The following is a 19,059-nucleotide window of genomic DNA, read 5'->3' on the forward strand; positions in this document are numbered from 1 at the left end:
GATCGCATTATCCCTGCTTAAATCTTACAATGGCCCCTCACTGTGCTCACGTTAAGTTCCAAACTTCCTGACAAGGTGTGCAGGGGCTTTCCATGAGCTGACCTTTGCCTTTTCCTTCAGCACTGTCCTTCCTCACTAGCATCCTCAGTGACCAAGCGCCCATCATAGCCAGCCAACAAAGTTTCCCCAGGGCACCACGTTGTGTCATGCCACGATGCCTCTACAAGACTGGTGTTTCCACCTAGAGTGTCCTCTCCACAGCCCTGTCATCCCCCCAGCCTGCACTGTCATCTGACTAACTCCTACTCATCCCATAAGACCCAGCTCAGGCCTTGCGTCCTGGATAAACTTACCACATCACTACTTTTCACACTGAAACACAGTATATGCCTAGGCCTATTTTTGCCCACTAAGAGGGCAAGCTTCTTGATTCAGAGCCTGGAGACTGCCCTTCTTATGTCCATATCCTCAGGGCTTTATGCTGGCACAAGGTAGACACTCAGTGTATGGTTATTGGATGAGTGAATGGATGAATGGATGGATGTTAACAAAATTAACATGTTAAAATTTTGTACAACCCAGAAATTCTATAATTGCTTACAGTTTATTAAAATATGATTTAACATATATAACATGATTAACATATAACATCATATAGAACTATATGATGTAATGGAAAGAAAAAGGAATTGAGTTAGAAGAACTAATTTTTAGTCCTGTCTTTGTACTCACTGGTAAAGACTGCCTGCATTTCTTGGCTTATGGCTGCTTCCTACATCTTTCCGTCATCTTTTTTTTTTAATGTTTATTTATTTTTGAGAGAGAGAGACAGAGAGTGTAAGCAGGGTAGGGGCAGCGAGAGAGGGGGACAGAGGATCCAAGGTGGGCTCTAGGATCTGTGCTGACAGCAGACAGCCCAATGCAGGACTCAAACTCATGAACCATGAGATCATGACCCAAGCTGAAATCGGACACTTAACCAACTGAGCCACCCAGGTGCCCCTCCAACATCTTGGTCCACAGTCACATCTCCTACTGCTCACTCTAATCTCCTGCTTCCCTTTTGTAGAAGCCTTGTGGATACACCTGGCCCACGTGGATAATCCATGATAATCACCCCCTCTCAAGAACCTTAACTTAATCACATCTACAAAATCCCTGTTGCCATATAAGGTAACATTCACAAGTTCCAGATACTAGGATTTGGACATCTTGGAGGGGCCGCTATTCAGCCTACCACAAATAACCTAAGCAAAACAAACAAACAACAACAACAACAAAAAGACAAAAAAAAAAAGACCCTCAATCTAACCCTCACACATCATACAAAAAATTAATTCACAATGGTTCATAGATTTAAGTGTAAATTATACAACTACAATTGTTTAAAAGATCACTAAAAGGAAAACTCCTTTCACCCCCTCCCCTGCCACCCACCCCATGCAGTCTCGTGTCCCAGGTCAAAACCAGAGCATTCACACCTGCCATCAGGTCTGAGGGGTCAGTATGTGGCCAAGAGAGTGATGCCAGGTGGTTAAGAGTGGGAGGTGAGTGGGGCACCTGGGGGGCTCAGTTGGTTAAGCGTCCGACTTCAGCTCAGGTCACGTTCTCGTGGTTCGTGAGTTCAAACCTCACATCCGGCTCTGTGCTGACAGCTCAGAGCTGGAGCCTGGAGCCTGCTTTGGATTCTGTGTCTCCCTCTCTCTCTGTCCCTCTCCAACTTGCGTTTTCTGTCTCTCTCTCTCTCTCTCTCTCTCTCTCAAAAATAAAGATAAAAAGGAAAACTCCTTTCTCCTCTCTGCTCTACTGCCACTCTCAATACTTTACTTTTGACACCAGATATGTGGGTGTTTTCCTACCCCAACCAGTTCTTTGACTCTATGCAGATACCAACTGGGCATCCCATAATTCAATTCAGTTCTGACACAATCTATCTGGAGTAAGCGCAGACCCTCCAGGTGAACGGCTCGGTCCCAAGAGACAGGCCCCACTTCAGGGGCACTGGGTGGCTCAGCTGGTTAAGCATTTGACTCTTGATTTCGGCTCAGGTCATGATCTCACAGTTTGCGGGATCGAGCCCCACGTTAGGCTCTTGTGCTGACAGTACCTCAGAGCCTGCTTGAGAGTCTTTCTCTCCCTCTCTTTCTGCCCCCTCCCCCCTCATGCCCTCACCCCTCTCAATAAATAAATAATAAACAAACAAATTTAACTAAAAAAAATTACTTAAAAAAAAAGACAGCCCCCACTTCAGTGCCAATCACAAATCCCAGGTTATCACCTAAGCTTCTTACTAATTGGCTATAAATTGGAGGTTCCCACAACCCCCTCTTTGGGTTCAATAATATGCTAGAATAGCTCACAGAACTCACGAAAACAATTTACAAACTAGGTTATTAGGTTTTTTTTATTTTTTTATAATTTTTTTTTTAACATCTATTTATTTTTGAGACAGAGAGAAACAGAGCATGAACGGGAGAGGGTCAGAGAGGGACAGAGACAGAATCTGAAACAGGCTCCAGGCTCTGAGCTGTCAGCACAGAGCCCGACGCGGGGCTCGAACTCACTGACCGCAAGATCATGACCTGAGCCAAAGTCGGACACTTAACCGACTGAGCCACCCAGGCCCTATCAGGCGCCCCTATCAGTTTCTTATAAAGGGATACAATTTAGGAACAGATGGATAGAGGAGATGCAAGGTATGCAGGAAAGGGCTCTGAACTTTCATGCCATCTCCAGGGCACCACCCTCCCAGGATCTGCATTTGTTCACCAACCTGAATGCTCTCCAAACCCCTTATTTTATGGGATTTTTATGGAGGCTTCATTACATAGGCATGATTCATTAAATCACTGGCCATCGGTGATTAAACAGTCTCCAGCTCCTCTCCCCTCCCCTAAGGTGGGAGTGAGGCTGAAAGTTACAACTCTCTAATCACTAGATTGGTTCCCCCCAGCAACCAGCTTCTCCCCAACCCTGCTCCCCCAACCCCATCTTTAAGGGCTTTCTAAAAGTCACCTCATTAACCTGACCTCAGGTGTTGATGAAAGGGGATTGTAATGAATAACACAAGACATTGCTTTCACCTTTATGATCTCAAGCTATTTCAGGAGCTGGGAACAAAAGTTAAATACTATGACAAAGGCTGCTCTTACAGCTCGTATCACTTGGGAAATCACAAGGGTTTTAGGAGTTGCGTGCCAATGGATAAAGACCAAAATATATTTCCTATTGTATTACAATACCACAGTTGCATAGGAGAACACTTTCAGGACCTAGGACTTGGTGAAGAGTTCTTAAACATGATACCAAAGTACGACCCATAAAAGAAAAATCGAAACATTGATTTCCATCAAAATTAAAAACTTTTGCTCTGTGAAGGATGCTGTCAATGATGAAAAGGATGAAAAGACAAGCTACAGACTAGGAGAAAATATTTGCAAGCCACCAGTCTGAAAAAGGACACATATCTAGGATAAAAAAGAATGCCCAAAACTTAACAATAAAAAAGGGGGGGCACCTGGGTGGCTCATTTTGGTTAAGTGTCCAACTTCGGCTCAGGTCATGATCTCACGGTTCATGAGTTCAAGCCCTGCATTGGGCTCTGTGCTGACAGCTCAGAGCCTGGAGCCTGCTTTGGATTGTGTGTCTCATTCTCTCTCTCTCTCTGCCCTTCCCCGGCTGGCACTCTCTCTCTCTCTCTCTCTCTCTCTCTCTCTCTCTCAAAAATAATAAATATTTTTAAAAATTATAAAAAGAGAGAGAGAGAAGAAAAAAACAAACAATCCAATTAGAAAATGAGCAGAAAACATGAAAAGTCATTTAATTGAAGAGGACATACTGAAGACAAATGAGCACACAAAAAGATTTTCAACATCACTAGCCATTAGGGAGATGCAAATTAAGACCCTCCCTAGAGTTATCACTTTACATCTATTAAAACAGCCAAAATAAAAATGGGTGACAATACCCAACGTTGACAAGGATGTGGAGAAAGTGGATCTCTGTTACACTGCTAATAGAAAGATAAAATAGTACATCACTCCGGAAAGGAGTTTGGCAAACTACTTTAGTTAAAAAACTAACCATGTGGGGAGCCTGGGTGGCTCAGTCAGCTAAGTGTCCAACTCTTGATTTTGGCTTGGGTCATGATCTCATGGTTCTTGAGATTGAGCCCTGCATTAGTTTCCACACTGACAGCTCAGAGCCTGCTTGGGATTCTCTAGCTCCCTCTCTCTGTCCCTTCCCCACTCGTGTGTGCTCTCTCTCTCTCTCTCTCTCTCTCAAAATAAATAAATAAACATTAAAAAAAAACTTTAAAAAACCCTAAACATGCAACTATAATATAACCTGGCAATTGCACTCCTAGACTTTTAGTCCAGAAAAATGGAAACGTGTCCACACACAAAAACCTATGCATGAACGTTCACAAAAGCATTCTCTTTTTTTTAATGTTTATTTGTATGTGTAGGGGGTAGGGGGCGGAAGGGGAGAGAGAATGAGCAGGATACGAGCAGAGAGAAAGGGAGACAGAGGATCCAAAGCAGGCTCTATGCTGACAACAGAGATCCCAATGCAGGGCTCTAACTCATGAACCATGAGATCATGACCTGAGCCAAAGTCAGACGCTTAACCTACTGAGCCACCCAGGCACCCAACAAAAGTTTTACGTCTAATAAGAAAAACTGGAAGCAACTAAAATGTCCTTCAGTGGGTGGGTGGTGAAACAAAGTGTGGTACATCCATTCCATGGCACTAGACCCATCAATACAAAAGAACAAACTATTGACACACACAACAACATGGATGGACCTCAGAGCTTTATACTGAGTGAAGAAAAGCCAATCTCAAAAGGTCACATACTGCCTGGTTCCAGTTAAATAACATTGTCAAATGACATTATAGAACAGGTTAATGGTGACAGGCTTTAGGAATGGTGGGCAAGAGAGGTGTGAGGATGTGTGGTGTCGATGCCTAACACCTTTTTTTATTGTAATGTAAGTGCCTGCCATTAAGCTTTTCCACTTCAGAGACGTCCATCTCCAATAAACACATTGCCAACTACACCACTAGATAAAGAGCCAAACTGCCCCACCCATGAAGTTCCCCTTTTAGAAAGCCCTGGTTGACCCAGATAACTGACCATCTGAGTGACCCTGCTTTCCCCTTCTGCGTCTTCATTCTCCCAAAGGGTGATCCTGAGACCCCAGGCACCCCACCCTTGACCTCAATAGAGGCAGAGCCCCAAGTCCATGCTGTTTCTCTCTACCCACAACCTCACTGTGTGGCCCCGGACAAGCAGGGTACCCTCCAGGACTTGGGAGTAACAAACCTTGTTTTTTCAAAGTTCCCTAGTGATTGTTGATGAGGTGTGTCCAATGATCATAATAAAAACCACAAGGGCCAGTCCAGCCACATCATCGGCTCCAAAAGGGGAAATGTCTGTGGGGGCTCACAGTACGGGCGATATGGGCATTTCTAGCCAATAGCATCGCTGTCGACAGGCTGAGACTAGCACAAAACAGTGTGACTATAAAGGGGGTCTTTGTGGTGCTGGAACAGTCGGTCTCTTGAGTGCAGTAGTGGTTACATGAATTTACACATATGCCAAAATAGCACACACAAAGACCGTACCAATATCAATTTTCCAGTTTTGGAATTTTCCTGTAGTTGTAGATGTAAAATGTTTGCAACGTCCTGTTCCTATATTATATGTGTAAATGTTTCAACATAAAATGTTAAAACATACAATTAGATTATATGTAAACTACACAGCAATGAAGTTAATTTTTTAGCAGGTGATCTGTTAAATGTGTGGGAAGATGCAATGTTAAAGCCTGAATTCATCTTTGGAGCCATAAAGAATTGTGCTGTGCCCTTTATTTTCTTGTTTAATCTCAGAGAAATGTCTTCAAGTCCCTGAGTATCCATTTCATGATCTGTAAAACAGATATAAGACTATACCACGAGGTTGTGGTGAAGAGAAGTAATCTATGTGGAATTTCTAGTTAACATATATATTCCATAGACTTTTGTTTCCTTTCTTTCCTTACCCTGTTATGAGATACCTCATATAAAAGAATTCACAAATCATTTAAAGATATTTTGGGGGGTAAAGAGATGGGCAAATGGGTGAAGGGGAGTGGGTGACACAGGCTTCTAATTATGGAATGAATCAGTCACGAGGCTAAAAGGCACAGCATAGGGAATATAGTCAATGATATTGTCATAACGTTGTACAATAGCTACACTCAGGGTGAGCATAGCAATGTATAGAGAAATTGAGTCAGTATGTTGTGCACCTGAAACTCATGTAACATTGTGTGTCAACTATACCGAAATTAAAACTTTTTAAATTCTTTGTCAGGTTTTTCTATTTCAGTGGTTAGAAGTATAGTCGTAACATAGGGACTCTCTCTGCTCTTAACCTTCTATGATACATTGAGCTAACGCAGGAGTTCATGGTGGTTTACGGGGGAGCGATGCTAAAAGGGACCACCAGGTGGCAGACCATCCTCTCTCTTGAAGGGTCAATTTAGTCACTGGAGGCGATGGTAACCAGCTATATTTAGATTATGAAGTCTTTCTCTGTTTCCTGCTGTGAAGAATTTCTGGAGCAGCCCAACTTCCCCAGATTTTCTGGCCCTGGGGTTTTGAATGTTGTCCAATAATGTATTCAATTAAACTTGATTTAACAATATAGCAAATATTTATCCAGGCTCATATGACAGATACCAGTGCAGGGCTGGGGACCAGAACCATGTTAAATGATCACGCTATACAGCACATTTGCTTTTAGGTTGTGTGTGCATGCTTACTGCAAGGTGTTTTTCTTTTTTTTTTTTTTTTTTCAACGTTTTTAATTTATTTTTGGGACAGAGAGAGACAGAGCATGAATGGGGGAGGGGCAGAGAGAGAAGGAGACACAGAATCGGAAACAGGCTCCAGGCTCTGAGCCATCAGCCCAGAGCCTGACGCGGGGCTCGAACTCACGGACCGCGAGATCGTGACCTGGCTGAAGTCGGACGCTTAACCGACTGCGCCACCCAGGCGCCCCTGCAAGGTGTTTTTCTATTAAATCCCCCTGTATAAAGTCCTACAAGGTGGCCTGCCAACCACGGCACCACATCTAGCTCGTCGGTAGACCTAAGCTACACTTTGAATCCTGGGGCAGCGTCCACAAGAAAATCTGAGACAGCAAAGCCCAGGAGAATGCAGTAGGGCCAGAAGAAGGTCACTCTGAGGATGTGGCATTTGAGCTGAGCCCCAAATGAAGCCAAGGAGGCAGCTATCGAAAGTTCTGGGGGAAAGCGTTACAGACAATGTGCTGAGACCCCGACACACGTGTTGGTGAAAGCAAACTCCTCTCAGTGCGGCTGGAGCAGAGTGAAAAGGGAAGTGGAAAAAGAGGTGAGTTTGTCAGGGCAGGCAGGGGCCAGTGCAGGCATGGACTCATGGGTCTTGGGAAGGAGTTTGGATTTTGTCGTTGATAAAGTGAAACCATGGGAGAGTCTTAATGCGGGGGGAGGACATGACCCAGTTTGCATTGTAAAAAGATCTCCCTGGCTGCTGTGGGAAGACTGGACGGTGAGGGAGCTGGAGCACAAGTGGAGAAACCATTCAGTTTGGATTAAACTCACCGTGTTGGACAGGGAAGAACCCCCCCCCCACACACACACACACACACATACACTGCCATGTGAGGCACAGAGCATGGTCCAAGGAAAGAGGACCGCCACCAAGGACATCTCCTCCACCAGAATCTCACCCTGGTTTCCCACTCCCTACTTTGTAGCTAAGAAGCAGCTGAGTCGCCCAGCCTGCGACCTCACCAAGAGTCTGCGGTGCGGCCCCAGGATGGTGCCCCCAGAGATAGATGCCAAGCATGTGGAACATGTCCACACTACTTCACCCTGATGAGAGAGACGAGACAGTGAGGAGCTGTGGCGGAAAAACGAGAGAAACACGAAAGCAATGAACACTTGTAGCGTTCTCAGTCCTGACATGCACAATTGCTGCCCGATCCCACCAGTTTTCCCCTTCTGCCCCATGTGATGCAGGAGCTGAGCAGAAAACCATTGGAAGTTTCTTGTAGAATCTCAGGATGCAACCGCCATAGCCCTTGAAATGAACGGGGGTGGGCACACAGGACCAGCCTTCCCCATCACGGCAGATACTCAGCCCCAATGTGCCATTGGAGGGGTCAGGTTCCAGAGAGCAGCGGAGCCTACGGGGCACCCCCCAGCCGCAGGGCAGCGCTGAGAATCTGGGGAGCAAAGGTGAGAGCTGTAAGAGAGCGAATGAACCGTAGCAGGTTCCCCAAGTGGTCATGCTGCCTATAGGTTTCTGGAAACCCCATTTCACCTTTGGACTGGGCCGAGGCAGACGGACTGTGATTCGGGAATGAAACTCGGGGCAGACCGAGGCGGGTCAGGGGGTGCTAATGAAAACACTCAACTACACGCGGTCAGTCTTCAGCAATGCCCCACCTCCCTCCCCTCCGGGGCCAAGGAGCACGGGAGGCACACAGCTCTGCATTCTGTTGTGAAGAGCATTTGGTCCAGCGTGGTTAAAGCAGCCACGAAAATGAGGGCTTAAAACAAGCGAGGAGGATCGCGCAAAGGCAGACTGCCTGGGCCGGAAAGGCTGTCACCTGGGTGGGCGATACTGGAAACAAAGAGGGACAGTGGGGCAGAGGAACCCAGGCGCCAGCGTGGAGTCCGGCTTGTGGCCTGGGACACGGCCCGTAAATCAATCATGGATACGGGGCGGCGGGTGTGACAAGTGGTCAAGGCAAACAGGGCTCAGGGCTCCGCGGCTAATTGCCTCCGTGGCCAGTGTGTTTGATCTGGCAGGACCAGGGTGGGAGCAGAGACAGACGTCCCGTGGTAATGACTCAGAGCTGTGCTAGTGACCGTGCCTGAGAACGGGGCCACCTGAGAAGGGCAGCAGTGAGGGAGGGCAGGTGAGCATGGGGGTGGGGGTGGGGGGCCCAAACCTCGTCTGAGCCAATCACAAGGCATGGTCAGCCAGTGTTGTTCTGTCCTCCAGCCTTAGGGGGGTAGGCTCTGAGGGGACAGACAGATATCTACAAAGATGAGCTTCCCCTTGCTGACTCTTTGGTAAAGTCTGAGGTGAAGTCTGTATAAAATGAAGGATAGATGACTGACTCTCTGTATTGATAGGCCACCATCACTTTCAGCATGGTCCTGACTGAAAACACCCCATCTTGCCACTTTTACCATTGCATTTGGTCACCCACATATTTGCACGTCTCCCTCACTCAGCTGTGAGCTTCCTGAGGACGGGGCTGGTAGCAAACACCCTCAGAGTCGAATATTTTTCCTGGCACATAATTGAGAGTCAAGACCGTTGAATGAGTGAATAATTGTACGACGGTCCGGAATTTTCTGGCTTTTTTCACGCTGCTACCACAGGCTGCTTCCAAGTGGGACTTCTCTCCCACTGTGACCTTGAATCAGAGAGAGAATGGAGGCTTCTTAATAAAAACAAAACCCAGAGCCCCCAAACTGAACAGCAGACCCAGAATCTCCACGCGAAGTGAGGGCAGAGGGGCTGTGAGGTTTCCCTTTGTTCAGACCCTCTGGGCTTTGTCCTCTGCTTGCCCAGCTATGAACAAACTCTTCTTATGATACCTGTATCACAGCGGGAACATCCAACCTCTACTTCAAGAAGGACCGGGCAGGGATACCCAATCTCTGAGTATGAGCGCCCTTTTTGTTTTGTTTTGTTTAACTTATGTGAGAAAACATCTTGTAGACCTCTACTAGCTAGCAGCTGTTTTTCTAGTATTTGTTGACTGAACAAAACTCATAATTAAAAATCTACTGTAGGGGTGCCTGGGTGGCTCAGTGGGTTAAGCATCTGACTCTTGATTTCAGCTCCGGTCATGATCTCACGGTTCGTGAGTTGGAGCCCTGCATTGGGCCCTGCGAACTGACTGTGCAGAGCCTGCTTAGGACTCTCTCCCTCTCCCTCTCTTTCTGCCCCCCCCCCAAATAAATAAATAAAAGGCCTTTGTGGGTTGTCAGACACCTTACAGTGATTCCTTGGTCCCTAAGGTTGGGATGCAACATGCTACAAAAGAGAAGGCAGCTTGGCCCCCAGGTACAACCTCACCCCAGACTCAGGAAACTCCCATTCAGTGGGGATCCTGGGAAAATAAGGGAGTCTCCCTCTCTTAACCCCTCAACTCTTCCTTCAGTGTCAGCTCTGAGTCCCCCCACCCTTCCAGAAAGGCATTCTTTCAAAGTCCTCCAAATAAGCATTTAATAATTCTAGTAGTTCTTGGAGGTTGGATGCCAGTTCAAAGGTCTTTGGCTTTGGCTAGTAAAAAACAAACCTAAATAAAACAGAACATGGGTTGTTGTTTTTTTTTTCACGTATAACAGAGTTCCGTGTCCTTAAACTTACGGCATCGTGGGAAGGCTTGAAGACACAGAATCTAGAAGGCTGAGCATTCAGGAACAATCCCCAAGCCCATACTGAGGACATAGTCTACCAGGAGCTCTGCTGCACTGGGAGGTGCCGCCCCAATCCATCCAGCTCTAGAACTTTCGCTACAATCCACACAGAAAAATGGGGACCTCGTATTCTGCCACCACCCTCACTTAGTCCTGAATTCAAATATCACCTGAGTGTTTACAACTCGTGGGATGGGAATCAGATTCAGAGCCCTAGATGCAATGGGAAATGAAGTTTTTTAGTTTCTTGCGTCTATAGTGCAGGAAGGCACATTAGAAGAGGCTGGAACAGACACGGAGGGACACAATCCACAGCATCCACTGTACCTGGTCGCACTTCATCTTGACTCTACCCCCAGTGGAAGTCTTGGTATCCTACTCAGAGTTTCTGGTACCTCGTTAATCCAGTGAGTTATGGACCAATAGCATCCGCACCACCTGAGAGCTTTGAGAAATGCAGAATCTCAAGCCTTATTCGTACTTAATTAGAAGCTGCACTTTAACAAAATCCCCGAGTAATTTGTATGAATATTAAAGTTTGAGCAGTACTGGCCAGACACTGGTTCTCAAACTTGGCCATACATTGGAATCACTGGGGGAGATTTTTAAATTACTGATGCCTCCTTCCCACTCCCAGAGATTCAGATTGTGTTGATCTAGGGTATAGTCTGAGCGTTAGGATTTTAAAAATCAAATATACAGTAAAGTTAGAAAACTACCAACCCCCCAAAAGAGAAACATTCGTTTTGTGCTTTGTGCTTTGGCCAGTGCTGAGCATTTGCACTGGCCTCACTGAGATTACATGCTAATTCCCACTCTCTTACCCTGCTAAGGGTCTCAAGCGATCACAGACCTATGATACTATTTCAAGGACTTGCTCTTTAGTTGGAGAGACCATGAAAATCAGGATGGTGCTAAATACTAACGTTTCCAAATTACCATGAGGATTATATTCCAAGACAAGGGAGTTGCAGGTTGGACTACACCCTTTTATTTTTAATTTAATTAAATTAATTAATTAATTTATTTATTTATTTATTTTGAGAGAGAGAGAGAGAGAGAGAGAGAGAGAGAGAGAATGCAAGCAGTGGAGGGGCAAAGAGAAAGGGAGAGAGAGAATCCCTCGATCTCTCGAACCGTGCTGGGCTCGATCTGTCGAACTGTGAGATCACGACCTGAGTGGAAATTATGAGTCAGATGCTTAACTGACTGAGCCACCCAGGTTCCTCTACACCCTTTTCTTAAAGTCTCCTTCTTACATACTTGACACAATAGCCACCATGTTACACATGTTCATTAAGTGGTCACAGAAATGAATTGGATATAGATGACATCCTGTTTCATCATGGATGCGAATGCTTTCAGACCAGTCATATTCCTAAGAATATGCATTGTACACGCAATTGTACTTTTGGATTAGAGCAATGTTCATTACGATGATACTCTCGGGCTCCACATCTTGGGGCCTAGTGTGGTCCACTGTATTCTATAGCAGATAAATCCTTGGTTTAGTTCCGAGATGGACCCATATTATAACAAAGAAATTTAAACATAATGGCATTCAAGGATATGTGGTGTTATATGTTATAGGATATGTATATGAATAGAGGGTCTTATCTAGGCTATATGCCAAAAATATTTTCTAGCTTTAGGTACATATGCTTTTTCATTCAGAGCTGGATATATCCCACCTACAAAGACTGAAAAATTAGCTACAGGCATGAACAGCAGCGTTGTTCATTTCCCAAAGTGTATATGCATTCTCCTTCCACCTTCTGGCATTCGCATTGCCATGGCTTCCACAGTCCATAATGAGGCCATCTTGGATTAGATACAGTTTCTCATTTTTGACAAGACTTAAGTGGCCCCACCCACCCAGACCCCTCTTCTACACTGTTAGTATTAGAAAAGTTGACGTTTCTCAATGCTATGACCCTAGAGCTAGTTTATTGTGTAAAATGAACACAAAGTTTCAAAGTCTATTTGCATGGCTAGTCACCAGGTACCGTCTGGGCACAGAAGCCTAGCTTCCAAAAGAGTCCCAGTATTGACATCTCTAAAAAGGAAAGATGAAAACAAAAAAAAAGGCAAGGGTAAGATTTCAGAATGGGAAGAGAGGAGAAGAGTGAAATTTAGAAGCTATTTAGTAGACGAAACCATAAAATCGCAAAAACAAAGACAAGTCTTAATGAATCTGAGGCTGGGTCTAGGTAGGCCTAACCAAATCACTATGGCTGCAAATATTCTCTGCCTTCATCTGGACCCATAGAGCATGACACAAGTTCCCTGACTGTGTGCAACCCATCTTTCCCCACCACACATCAACATCCGCAAATCTCTTCCCTGGCTCCATTCTAGTCCTTTGACCATCAAAGTATTGAATGGCATGGTCGCCTTCCCTCTGTTGTCTGGTAGCTAGCAACTCTCCATTTCCATGCTGTCATTCTGTTCGGTGTTTAAATAATTGTACTTAAGGGGCGTCTGGGTGGCTCAGTCGGTTAAGCGTCTGACTTCGGCTCAGGTCATGATCTCGCGGTCCGTGAGTTCGAGCCCCGCGTCGGGCTCTGTGCTGACAGCTCAGAGCCTAGAGCCTGCTTCGGATTGTGTCTCCCTCTCTCTCTGACCCTCCCCCGTTCATGCTCTGTCTCTGTCTCAAAAATAAATAAACGTTAAAAAAAAATTTTAAATAATTGTACTTAAAGCTTTTAGTATTTGAAGGATGGAGAAACTCTTTGGCAAGGGGACTTTAAAGACAAAACTATAGAATGCCATGTAAACTAAAGCTGATTTGATACGTTTAAGAGAAGGGCTCTGTCCACATTACACACTAATGTGACTGTACGTGAGTTAAGTGTTTAGTTAGGGCCCGGCCCCAGGGACCCAGACTGCACAGAGAGACAAGCAGCTTGAGAGGAAAGGCATTGCAAGTGACCCCGGAGCCTGACAGAGTAAGCCTAACTCCACAGCACACCTGGGTGTAATGGTTAATTTCATGTGTCAACTTGGCTACACCATTGTACTCAGTTTTTCGTCAAACGCCAGCTAAGATGTCATGGTGAGGTATATTTTAGATGAGATTAATATCTAAAGCAATAGACTTTGAGTAAAGTAGATTATCCTTCATAACGTGGGTGGGCCTCATCCAATCAGTTGAAGGCCTTAAGAGAAAAGGCCGAGGTCTCCCGAGGAAGAAGGAATTCTGCCTGTCTTGCGACCAGAACATCAACTCTTCCCTGAGTCTCCAGCCTGCCAGCCTGCCTTAAAATTTTCAGACTGGCCAGTCCCTGCCATCACATGAGCCAGTTCCTTAAAATAAGTCTCTTTCTTACTCTCTGTCTCTACACACACACACACACACACACACACACACACACACGCATACGCTCACTTCCTATTGGTTCTGTTTCTCTGGAGAACCCTGGCTAATCCAGGAGGTGACTTACCCACCGGGTCCAGTTTTCCCCATGACACACATCCAGCGAGCTAGCGGGTTTTGGGCTTTGAGAAAAGGAGAAGTGTAACATCAAAGGGAAAACCACGGCACAGAGGCCCCGCAGCTCTTTGAGGAGCAACCCTTCTGAAATGAGTTTCCTTGCTGGCCAGAGAGGAGACAAACCTGATGAAGAGACGTGTAGAAGGCCTCCATGAATGCTGGCAGGCAGTGAGTGAGCAGCTGGGAGCAGCAGCAGCCCACAAAACAGGACCACGTGAGCAGGGTGTGGGTCTGAGCAAGGCAGCCCCTTCGTTCTTCAAACTATAGAGGAAAGAAACTTAACCAGAACTGCAGACTGGCCAAGCCTAGGGAGCATGGGGACTATACCTGTGAGCATCCCAGGAATTTTTGTGCAAGACTGTGTTAGAAGCACTGACTGTTGAGCGTTGTAACATTACCATCAGTGGGGCTTTACTTTGAGGTCACTTGCTAGTGGGGTTTGCCTGGTACTAAATTTGGTACTATATTTGTCTGGTACTAAATTGATGGATAGTATTCTGGTACAAAGAAGCTACTTACAAATTCATTGTCGTGAGATTGGCTAGAAAAATGGAATCAGGTTCTCAGCAATACAATCTCCTCCCGGGTTAAGCAGAGTCAAGTCAGTTTCTTGTGACTTCTCAGAGACTTTAAAACAAATGTGCTTGGGGTGCCTGGTTGGCTCAGTGGGTTAAGCATCCAACTTTGGCTCAGGTCATGGTGGCTCGTGGGTTCCAGCCCCACGTCTGCTCCGTGTTGACATCTCAGACCCTGGAGCCTGCTTCAGATTTTGTGTCTCCCTCTCCCTCTGCCCCTTCCCTACTCACGTGCATGCTCTCTCTCTCTCTTCCTCTCTCTCTCTCTCTCTCTCTCTCAAAAATAAATAAGCATTAGCACAAGCAGAGCAGAGAGAGAGGGAGACACAGAATCCGAAGCAGGCTCCAGGCTCTGAGCTGTCAGCACAGAGCCCGTCATGGGGCTGGAACTCACGAACTTCAAGATCATGACCTGAGCCAAAGTCCATCCCTTAACTGACTGAGCCACCCAGGCACTTCCCACCCCACAAAAATTTAAACATGCTTTTCCTGGGGCGCCTGGGTGGCTCAGTCGGTTAAGCGGCCGACTTCGGCTCAGGTCATGATCTCGCGGTCCATGGTCATGATCTCGCAGTCCATGAGTCCGAGCCCTGCGTCGGGCTCTGTGCTGACAGCTCAGAGCCTGGAGCCTGCTTCCCATTCTGTGTCTCCCTCTCGCTGACCCTCCCCTGTTCATGCTCTGTCTCTCTCTGTCTCAAAAATAAATAAAATGTTAAAAAAAAATTTTTTTTAAACATGCTTTTCCTATTACTCCCCACCTTTCTGCTTCTTTTGTTTGCAGAACAAATCCCTTAGTCTGATGTGGAAGGCTCTTTTCTTTGCAGTCTGGCCCCCTCCTCTCTAGGCATGTCCCTCACACTTTCTGTACAGTAATGGGCTTCTTCAGCCAAACTCCCCCTTCCTGAACCCATCAAGTCCCAGCCCATCTTTCATTCACTGAAAAGGCTTTGTTGTGTTGTTATGACAATAAAGGCCTATGTCCACAGGTCTCTTCCTAGCATGTGCACAAAGGGCCTTCTGGATTTAAATAAGAAAAGTGAGGAGCTACTAAGTTCTTTGAGGCCCTTACACCTCTGAGAAACTGAATCCAAACTAAGAACCAGTCATAACAGCCAGGGTTTATATTGAAAGGGCTTTTCTGAAAGTTTCCTTTCTGTATGATTTTGGTTATTTATAGGCTTTGGTTATGCAGAGGACCAATTAGAGTTTCCTCCTTTAGCCACACAGCAAAGCAAAGCAAAGCAAAACAAAACAAAACAAAACAAAACAAACCAAAACAAAACAACAAAACGAGTCTCTGGTATTTCCATAAGCTGAGAAATAGACTCAAATGCCTGTGCAGAATGGTGGTACCATGTGGTTAGGCTGGCTGGGAGTTAAGTAGATACATTGGTGACCTGTTACAGTACTACAGTTCAAGAGTTTCCTTTCAGAGAGAACATTCTCTCTCTGCCATCCTCCAAGAACCCTTAGCTGGGGGTTGTCTCTTCTCCTCCCTGCTGAGCTCAGCAGTTTATGGCTACCTATTGCACATTCAAGTCCATGGTGTACTTGGCCTTTAAAGTTAAAAAAAAAAATTCTGAGGAATGTGGGAGACCAGAGCTATATATAAAAACTGCCTTGGAGCTCCTGGGTGGCTCAGTCCGTTAAGCCTCCGACTTCAGCTCAGGTCATGATCTCACGGTTTGAGAGTTCGGACCCCACGTCAGGCTCTGTGCTGACAGCTTGGAGCCCGGAGCCTGCTTTGGATTCTATGTCTCCCTCTCTCTCTGCTCCTCCCCTGCTCACCTTCTGTCTGTCTGTCTGTCTCTCTCTCTCTCAAAAATAAACATTAAAAAAATGTTTTTAAACGCCTCTCTGCCTACCTTCTTTTCAGAACCAAGATCAAGATTCTTCTATTAAACAACACTTTTGGGGCGTCTGGGTGGCTCAGTTGGTTAAGGGTCCAGCTTCAGCTCAGGTCACGATCTCACGGTTTGTGAGTTCAAGCCCTGTGTCAGGCTCTGTGCTGACAGCCCAGAGCCCGATTTCTGCTTTGGATTCTGTGTCTCCCTCTCTCTCTGCCCTTCCCCCCGTTCACGCTCTCTCTCAAAACTGAATAAACGTTAAAAAAAAATAAATTTAAACAGCACTTTTGCCCCCTAATTTAGCAATGAGGGGGAGGGTCATCAGTGAGGTGGCCGAAGGGCCACTCCTCCACCTCACAGTCTGGCTTTTCCAGGTCCTGCCCGTTCTCCCAGAACAAACTGGTAAATAAAGGCACGGCTCCTCCAGGCCCCACCCACTAGCAGCCAGGCCACAGCCGCTTCTGCCTTTGGGGTTTCAGAAAAGCAGATACAGATCAGAGCCACTCTTGGCCTCTCTGAGTGAAACTGGGGGGCTGGGCTCCAAGGTCAGGTGATTGTCACCCCACTGGAAACACAATTACCAAGCCAACAGGAAGAGCTTATCATCAGCACACACTAACTGCTTCTCGAATTCAGGCCCTGCCAGGAAGCTGCTTTCAAAGAGAAATAAGGGAGCTGTGGAGTGCCGGCAAGGGGAAAGTATGGAAACATCTCACCTCCAAGTGCAGCCTCGGGAGAGGAAGCCTGTGTCCCAAGGACAGAGCAGAGGGGCAGACTTAGTGGGCAGACAGCGGAACGCGGCTGGTGGAGGAAGGGTGAGGCATGGGCTGGCACTGGCCTTTACCCAGCAGCTCCCTTCCCTCCAAGTCGTCCAGACTCGGCACTCAGAGGAGGGCGGAGAGCCCTACGGTCCCAGCCAGAGAACAAGTCCAGGCAAACACTGCTCGTTCAACCATTCACTTATTCACTTGTCATTTAGCTGATATTTACTGAGATCCTATCATGTGCCTGCTCGGGCACAGGTGCTGTGGGATGGCAGTCAGCCAGAGGGCCCCCACGCCGGTGGGGGCAGCAGGAGACCGGACAGCACCACCCAGTCACCAGCCTGTCAGGATTACCTCTTGCCTTCTTCATTTTCCAGCGACCGGTGCTATTTCTATTCCACCCAGGAAAATGGCACTGACTGACTCATGATCAAGAGTGTGAACGCTGAATTATTTTTCTGGTCCTGGATCAGCACTGATTCAAACTCTTTTCACCAGCCAACTGCACTCGCTTCAATTTTTTTTTTATGTTTATTTATTTTTGAGGGGGGGAGGGGCAGAGAGAGAGGGAGACAGAGAATCCCAAGCAGGCTCTGTGCTGTCAGCGCAAAGCCTGATGCGGGGCTCGAACCCATTAACCACGAGATCATGACCTGAGCCAAAGTCGGACGCTCAACCGACTGAGCCCCCAGGTGCCCCCCGACTGCATTCATTTGAGAGAAAATTAGTGGGAATTATTCTATAACCAATAGAATAGAGGCAGGGAGGGTAAGTGGTTATTTTCCCTGCGGTGCACATTCAAAAGATAACCAAGAATTAAATAATGTCCCTAATACCATCAGTGCCTTGGCTTGATCAAAATAAATGTACAAGTGATAGGAAGCAAAAAGGCAGGGAGGAAGAGGGGACAGTAGTGGAGCTTACTAAGAAAGAAGTCAGGAACCTGCCAGAGAGACTCAGTGCCACTGTGAGTGAAGCAAGATTAGAATTTAATAATGCTACCTCCTGGGCCTCTCGTAACCACTGTGCCAAAGGTTATATAGATCTTTCTGAAAACTGGTGAGTAGAGATAACAGCCGCTCGTTCTCCAAATCTCAGCTACCAAGCTTCAGAACGTGGAAGCCAGCAATTATGCAATGTGCCCAAAGAGGCATCAGAATGATAATAGAAAGACACACCGTATTTTCTTTTTTTCCTAATTTTTGTTTTTAATCTTTATTTTTGAGAGAGAGAGAGAGACAGAGTGTGAGCAGGGGAGGAACAGAGAGAGGAGGAGACACAGAATCCGAAGCAGGCTCCAGGCTCCGAGCTGTCAGCACAGAGCCCGACGCGGGGCTCGAACCCACGAACTGCGAGATCATGCCCTGACCTGAGCCGAAGTCGGACGCTCAACCGACTGAGCCACCCAGGCGCCCCAAGACACATTATATTTTTTATTTTTACATTTTGGCTCTCGAGAGAATAAAACTTTAGAACCGGAAGCACCCAGAAAAGCCATCTTTAAATTGGTATTTAGCTACAAATGTATTTTATTGTGTATTTAAAGACATCTCAGGAAGGGAATTCCACAGCTTCCTGGATAAATCACTCCACTGTTTAATAACTTCTTTAACTTTCCCTAAATCCACTCTCCTGGGTTTATTTATATGCTCTGGTTTTGTGATCAGGAGTGTTACTATTCTCTGCTTTCACAATTCAGCATCCCCAGTGAGACAACCCTCAGTGGGCAATACAAGACTCTCAAGCAGTGGGATCTGTGGGAGATGGTGGTACAGGTGAATTGGGAAGGAACTAAACACAAGGCTGGCTGACTGGACCGACAAATGGAAACTTCTCTGTCAACAGCACATAGCAGAACTCTTGCCTTGAGATACAGCGAGTCCTCCTGCTCAGGAATCT

This window comes from Neofelis nebulosa, chromosome 9, assembly GCF_028018385.1.
Source record: "Neofelis nebulosa isolate mNeoNeb1 chromosome 9, mNeoNeb1.pri, whole genome shotgun sequence".
Lineage (NCBI taxonomy): Eukaryota > Metazoa > Chordata > Mammalia > Carnivora > Felidae > Neofelis > Neofelis nebulosa.